Source organism: Brachyistius frenatus, unplaced genomic scaffold, assembly GCF_029030835.1.
Source record: "Brachyistius frenatus isolate BFR_SWC_R1_liver_20210118 unplaced genomic scaffold, ASM2903083v1 Contig_552, whole genome shotgun sequence".
Lineage (NCBI taxonomy): Eukaryota > Metazoa > Chordata > Actinopteri > Embiotocidae > Brachyistius > Brachyistius frenatus.
The window spans coordinates 1-8,047 of NW_027211151.1; the positions used below are offsets into that span (position 1 = coordinate 1).

The 8,047-nt window shown below is 41.5% G+C and overlaps 1 long non-coding RNA gene across 1 annotated transcript; it reads left to right on the plus strand.

Moving 5' to 3' along the window:
• Nucleotides 1-1,065, plus strand: LOC138614702 (uncharacterized). The gene is made up of 3 exons (XR_011310324.1): nt 1-76; nt 261-334; nt 423-1,065. It is a non-coding gene; the product is annotated as an uncharacterized lncRNA (long non-coding RNA).
• The last annotated feature ends 6,982 nt before the right edge of the window (nt 1,066-8,047 follow it).

Consider the following 8,047-nt stretch of genomic DNA (forward strand, 5'->3'; position numbering starts at 1 on the left):
AACATTACAGTCAACAGTACATCTGCACCATTAGATGACCTCACAACATCAGCATCCACGGACTCCACAGCTACAGGTTGGTCAATGTTAATGAAGATATTGCAAAAATGCACGTTTGAAGTTGTAGACAAAATATTGTTTGTAAAAAAAAAAAAAAAAAATCATAAATTTCCTTTTTTTTTTTAATTGTTTATTTTTAGACAACATGATGAAGTTGCTACATTCTTAGTTGTCCATTTCTTTTTTTTGTGTCCAAACAGCAATTATTCATGTAAAAGCTTCCGTTTTATCCCATGATGAGGAAGGAGAAGCTTTGTTAACGGTTTTAGCTGCTGTAAGTACCAACAACCTTCAAATATACCCCCAAAAACCAAAATGCATTACACGCACTTTTGTTAATAATCTGTCCATGTCTCTCATAGATTCAGACATTTCTCCAGCAGGAGTGTGATGGCTGCACGTTGGCGATCAAAAATGTTGAATCCAACTGACAAAACCCCGACTGGATATTTTGGGCAACGGAAGTGTGAAAATGGCTAAGGATCAACGGTGACAACAGACAAAGATCAGTGGCTTCCTCAAGATTTAAATAATAAAGTGAGAGACGCATTTATTCTTTCAGTCAGCACTATCTGTACAGGAAATAGTGAATGACCCAAATCACATGGTCGATAGAGTACTCAAGTGTAAATTAATTTGTTTCAGCCTCTGCAGTAACTAAATGCTTCTACTGACTGTTATGATTCATCTGTAGTACAAAAATATGTAGTGCCCATGTGCAATATTCTGGTTTTGCCATATAGTTTTTGTTTTATTTCACCGTTTCCATTGCACATTACATTTTTTTCAATTTATAAGTTTGAAGATTTGTTGTGTATTGGTTTATTGCTGAGCATATTCCAGCTGTTCAATAGTTTCCATGTGCTTTTTTTTTTGTGTGTTGACTGTATGAACTGCCTCCCTTTCCACACTCTGTAAAGGTATCTTTACGTATGTATGGCAGAGGTTCTCCATGGCCCAAAACATATTTACCAAAATGGACAATAAAGTACATCCTGATCTTGAGTGTTTGCTATTATACCAGGTTGAGGTGGCAAAAGCTTAATCGAGACAATGCTGTTTGACTCTGTAGGTCGTGACGAGCACATACTTCAAAAGGAGGAACCAGTTCAGTAAACTCTGAAACACTGCTCATTTTAGCAGTGGGATGGTTCAAAAGTCAGCAGCTCTTCACTCATAATGAACCAAACAACCTCTCACTCGTACCATCCGTATGTAACGGTATACAATAAACCGCAAATGTACTTCTGTACCAGCGCACAAAAATATATGAAGTAGCCTACTATTCATCTTTTGCTATGACAGAAGTACTCACTACAAAAAAGATTTAACAAAGCATTCACACATTCAAAAGTTAATGTTCACAATAGTCACGTCTGTATGTTCAATATGTAAAAGATGACTGCAAAACAAAGTATTACTTGAGCTACTTACCCATTTTATAACACTGAATTCAAAACAAATTGGAGATAAAGAAATCATCACAAGTATCTGGCAGACCCTGATGCTCCTTCACATGCAGATTACAAAAATACGAATTATTAAAAGTCCAAGTGAACCCCTGACTGCCAGTGCAGAACAGAACTAGCACATCTGCAAGCTGTTCGTCAAGTTACGTGTATTTGCAAGTTTAGTCTGATTCCTGCAGATAAAAGCAACAGTAGCTATACATCGATTACATAAACTGTGTTATCGAGTTTCACCAGGCTGCGTGCACACCTGTGGCCGCAGTTCAATTGCTGCTGCAACACCCCACGTGCACAGTACCAGGTACAACGTCGTTCTGCGTTGAAAACAACGAAGCACGATCTTCAGCTCCAGGGGGGCGTAGACGTGAGCTCCGCAAGCCTGCCTATGTAAACACTCCTCTGGACGTAACAGCTCACGCTTGTGCCACAGGCAGGCTTTTGTCAACCAAACCACCAAATGCATCTTGTACAAAAAAAAGGCAACAGAGAAAAAAAAAACACGAAATCATGCACTTTCTTGACAAAAGACTGCGTTTGTTGTTGTGGTGGTTTTGTGCAAAGGCATCCATGGTTGTGATGTTTGCTCGGCAACTTGGTCTCCGTCGTTTGTAGCCAACAGTGCCAGGTCAGAGCTGCTCCTCAAGACGTTTGTCAAAACCTTTGGCGACCCCGTATTACAGCCGTGCGTATCGAGGCGGCCAGCTATTGGTCAAACTTTTTCGTTCATTCCAAAACGACGGTGCGATATGATGTGAAGAACTGCTCGTCCTGGGGCCTCTTGCTATTATCATGCACTGACAGTTGACAAGGCGGGCAGGTCGCCTTCCTCATTTCCATCCTGCAGCGTTCCTTGGTCCTCGTCCTTGAAGACTAGCGCTGTGTCCACAACTTCACACGACCAATTAACGTCATCTGTAAGGGCCCTTTTAGATTCACAACTCTATTGACTTTTATTGAGTCTTCACTCCCCGGACAACGTCCCTGATCGCAGGTTCGGTTGCTGCGCTCATTGGCCGAATCAAAGCTGTGTTGGTTTTACGTTTTTCGTCAAAATAATGTGGTTTTAATAATGTATTTATTGTTTTTTTTTTGTTGTTGTTGTTGTTTGTTTCATTCAAATTATAAATTAAAGTACTCATACATCAGAATATGAACATTGTTTAAAAAAAAATTTTTTTTTAATTCCTGGGGATGCTTGGCGGATGATGCGCAATAAATCCGGCAACTTTAGTTTTTCGGGGAAAACAAGTGTACACTTTTACTTTAAACCACTGATGTTGCTGATTGGCGGCAAAATGCGCATGTGCAAGGGATTGCGCAACGCATTAGCAAGTTTATATTTTGTCGTCTTTCATGGCTCCTGTCTCAGGCCAGCAGTTTGCGTTCAAGTGAGCAGGCAGCATCTTCGACTCCGGTATCCAGTTCTCATCAAAACATCCATGGATCGAACCAATAATTTGAAGTAAGTCTACAACAGTGTGATCAGCACATTACAGAACAGCGGCAGCAGCTCTATGTCATGTTTATACATGTATAGTGGCAGTAAAGTGTGCAGTACCTAGATAACTATGTTGATTAGCGTATCTGATTTGTCAGACGTGGGTGAGACAGACGACTCCAAATGAAACGGAAACGCTCTCTGTGCGAATGTGAATGAGCTGTCCATGGAGTGCGATTTTAACTCCTGAGCTCCATATTTATTTCCATTTTTTTTTTACCATACTTACTGATATTTTCTAGACATTACAACTCAAGAGTGGTGCTGTTTCTCTCCTTTGATGGGACTACAAAAAAGTGGGGAATGATACCAGACATCCATATCTGCAATGTGACAAAAATAATGATTAGATTCCGTTATTATTACATGGCAATAATAGCAAAGAGGATATTTCACTGAGTTTTGCTCATTTTGCTCTTGCATTCACCTGTGGCTCTAACTAAACTAGAGATAATTAGCTTTACTGAAAGACATTACTTGTGTGTATTAGACATAGGTGTTTGTATTTGAGTGCCTTGCTTTTTCCAATGTGATGCTCCTATAGCTGAGCATGGGTGCTTGGAGAAACGGGCATACACATTATTATGAGCACCCATGTTGAAATCATGCTGTTGGGTGACCAATGAAGTTGAATAGAAAATGGGAGTTCTCACTGCCTCTGTCCGTTCATTTTTTATTTTTTTTGTATCTTCTTTTCTAACTTGTATCATCAACTGGGGGGAGAAATCCTAAAAGTGCTCAGAGTAATGGATGATCCAGCTGCTGATGAAGCTGCAGCCTGTGACAATTAAGTGCACCTTCATCTGTCCACAGTCCCCTGTACGTTGTCTTCTTGTTTGAAGTATCAGTTTATCTAATTGTGAATAAACAAGCACTGTTTTACTAACACGCTATTTGTGAACTTTTAAACCAGAGCCTTAATTTAACAGCATCGGTTATACTTTGTAACATATAATTAACAATAACAGGAAGTTTTGAAAAAAATAAAATAATAATGTAACTGTTGGAGCAGTTTTTTTTTACTGCATATAAACAAACAAACAAAACAAAAACAAAAATCAACATTACATCACTGTTTAGTTTGATCATCCTTTGCCTTTTATAACAGCATCCGCTCTCCCTGGTACACTTGTTCACAGTTTTTTCATGTACTTGGCAGATAGATTTTTCCAGGCATCTTGGAGAAATTGCCAGTTATTCTGTGGATTTAGGTCATTTTATACGTCTTCATTTTAATCCCATATTGACTCCATGATGTTTAGATCAGAGCTTTGTGGGGGCCATATCATCGACTACAGGACTCCTTGCTCCGTTTGTCACTGAGGATAGCTCTTTATGAATCTGGCTGTAGGTTTGGTGTCGTTGTCGTGCTGTAGAATGAAATTATAAGAATGTAAACATCTAAAAAAAAAAATGTATTACACCTCTACTCACTCATTACCACCTCAGGTTGTAGCAGGTGACAACACTGACAGAAACCAGTTCAACTGTGGATTTAATGTTGTCTCATCTTTACCAGCAGATGGCAGCATATCCCCACATTCCCACCACTGACCAGACTCCAGGGCCACCACCAGTTCAAATCACGGTACAGTCAGTGACACAGATCTCAGTTTGTGCAGTGAAACACATTTTATTGGAGCATCTCTTTCTTCACATGCACAAACAATGACTATTAACTTAAAGTCTGCTTTAAAAGGAGGTAAATAAATGATTTTAAAATATGTTTATAGCTTCTTACGTTAGCTCAGACATCTAATATGCCTCACACAGTGACAGTATCAATAAAAAAAAAAAAAAAAACGTAAACTGTCATCAGTACACACATGCGTTGTTACTTTGTATGTTTGTATTGCTGGCTCAAACCCTGCACCGGTAGAGCTGCGAATGCTTTGCAGCCTGAAGATCAGACACATTAAGCCTCTACACGTCTACCAGAGTGGCTGCAGCTACACTCTGAGAACAGAGTGCACAGCTCTTTGTTGTGAGTTCCTGGTTCGAAGCTCATAGGAAACAAAGTGACTTAAACCCGCATATTTGTTCAGTCAGCACTATCTGGTGAGAGTTAAATACTGGGGCAAGCTCGCTCAAAACATGAAGGCAGTGTTGTTTAGTTATAGGTGGGGTGCACACGTGGTGACCCCAGCACTTCATGGGAGGAGGATGAGACAAAAATGTAATTATGGGGCATGAAAAGGAAACAGGTCCCCGTGGCCTCAGGGACCGGCACAACCTCTAAGAGCGGATAGTTCAAATTAGACCAGCATTGTCCAGTCCCACCTTTGACCTTTTGAGATTTAATTGACCTACACTGCAGCGATGTAACCGAGTTTCTTTCCTTTCTTAGATGCCTATGCTTCCACATAAATCACAGGAGAGGCGAATCATACTGTACCTATTCAGCTGCCAGCTTGCTAATCTGAAGCGTCCTCCCTTTCCCCGCAAAGGTAACGTTTGCGGCGTGCAGCGCAAATCAGAAGCGTGTGTTCTCTTTTAAGATCCTCTCCACAATCCCGCTGCGCAATTGAAGTTAATTCTACGTAGTGAGTCTTGGGTTCACGTTTCGCCACAGCTTTGTAAACTTAGATCATGCGGGGGTCACCGGGAGGTTGAAACGGCCCTGTAGCTGTGCGTCGAGTCTCCAAAGATCAGTTACATTGTAATGGCAAAGGAATGTTGCCCAGTCCCAGCTATTGCATGGAGCTTTGGCTCTAATTAGAACCAATTTGAGGGTGGGATGTCATTTTATCTTATTCACTAACATTGTTTATGTATGTCCATTTTAAAGGCACATTTTTTGGCTACTGTTGAAAATGTTGGTCTGACTGGTTGGACTATATAACTGACTTATTGTTCATCGTTTCATCAGTGAAATTACACCACTTCAAATTATAATGTGTGTTTGGATATTCTCACACTGTTTTTAAATTATCCGCAATATTTAAAGTTTAATAGAAAAGCCTAATGTTTTTTTGTTTTTTTGTTTTTCTAATCCAGTAGAATAATTTGTTTTTGTTAAATTAACTTCAAACTGAATTTACAAACAGGAAAATGAAAGGGCCGGTTAATGCACACACACACACACACACACACACACACACACACACACACACACACACACACACACACACACACACACACACACACACACACACACACAGTGTCCAAGTTGTCTACACCAGCAGTCTGTTGAGGTATCCCCTGGTTCCCTGCGGTGTGTGCATGTCGAAGGCCCCGGTGTTATTGATCCTGATTGGGCCTCACAGGAGGAGATTCCGGCCTGCCATTGACCCACACGTCTCAGTGTTTCCACCCTCTCTCAGATCATCAGAGGCAGGCGTCTTACTCCTGCCTGCCGACCGACCGGCTGGCCGACCGGCCGGCTCGCGTGAGATTTCTGATTTTCAGATGGAAGGGAGTCGGGGGGGAGATGGGGGAATGAACATACTACAGGTTTTGCAAAATCACTAGCAGGTCTTGTCTGAGTGGTCTGCACTGACGTTTTTCTGGCTTGGTGACTGTCAAAACATCCCCCATATGCATCGCTCCTCCTCCTCCTCCTCCTCCTCCTCCTCCTCCTCCTCCCCCGTCGCCTTAGAAAGCCTGTGGCTCACAGGCTGCTCTCCTCTTCAAAGTAAAACTTCTCTGCCATGTGGCCTGCGTTGGATGTTTGTGTTGTAGGCTGCCCAGTACTCATGAACTCCTCGTCAGGATCCTTTTTCTCCTCATCATTGCTTACGAAGCACTTAAGAAGTATTGCGGCAAGGAAGGAGTAGAACAGCATCACAAACAGGATGTAGAAGTAAGCGTTGTCATAAGTCTCCCTGGAATTGGAGACAATGAACACGTGACTAGTGTTGGACAGAGGACTCACTGTGGTGCTGGAAACAGTCCCGTTGATTTGGAGTCCACCGCCGATACCAGTGTCCCCGAAAATCTGTCGGCATCTGGTGAGAAGAGAAAGCAGGAGGGTCCGGTTCATGCTCTTTGTATCAAAGTCAGCAGTGGGAGAGAGGCTCAGTGACGAATATTACAAATAAAGCTAAAAACAAAGGAAGAAAAGAGACAAAGGCAACTGAAAAAGGGCAACAAATGGCAAGTGTAAGAGGCAGGCACTCACCATTTTAGGAAAGGCATGCTGGGAGCCACCCGCCCACTCTTCAAGAGACTTGATAAGGTGGTATTTCGGAGATAAAGCCCACTTCTTTCCTGTGCTGCAAAATATCATAAAAGCACGACTATGGCCTCCATTTTAGGACGATTTGTACAGAATTGTCATTTGTCATGTTGATTCGAAATTGATCAGTTAGTCGTACATTCTAAGATGACGCAGGATGTTCTGGTCCAAAGTATTTTTTTTTATATACATCCCTTTCAACTTTTTTTTTTTCCAATTTGCAACTTCTTTTTTTTCCAGCCCATCCTCTTTGTACTCCTTCCTTCACTTTCAATTTGGGGGTTGGAAGCCGCAGAGACACTTGGATTGTTGTCAGCTCCGGTCAAGTAGTCTACTCATTTCAAAGAGTGTTGGGGTCAGAGGTTAAGTTGTCTCCAGTGTGTTGCTGCTTGACTGACACTCCGCTCCAAAGCAACCCTTTGGCTTTTTCACTCACTGTGTCTTACAAGTTGAGCACTTGTAAAAAAAAAAAAAAGAAAAAAAAAGAAAAGTTTGTGTAGAGCAAAGAAAATAGTGAAATGCGATCTTGTCTTGATCTTATCGCTTTGAACACACAAACGGAGCATAAACAAGTGCAAACAAACATGCTCAAACACAGATTCAGAAAAATGTTAAAAACTTATTAAAGCACCGAAAAACCTTCTCATAAATGCTCCTTTTAGACATGTACTGTGAATGACATGGACAGCTGCACACCCGATCCTTAAAACTTGAGAAGAGAGGAGGAAAACAAAACGACCCGGAATGATAAAAATGCACCGGCCGTATCTGTAACCTTTTGAGAAGTCTGCCAACTGGGTGAACAGTGTTTTTGTTTCTGTTTGGCGCTGAGAGCTTGCAGCC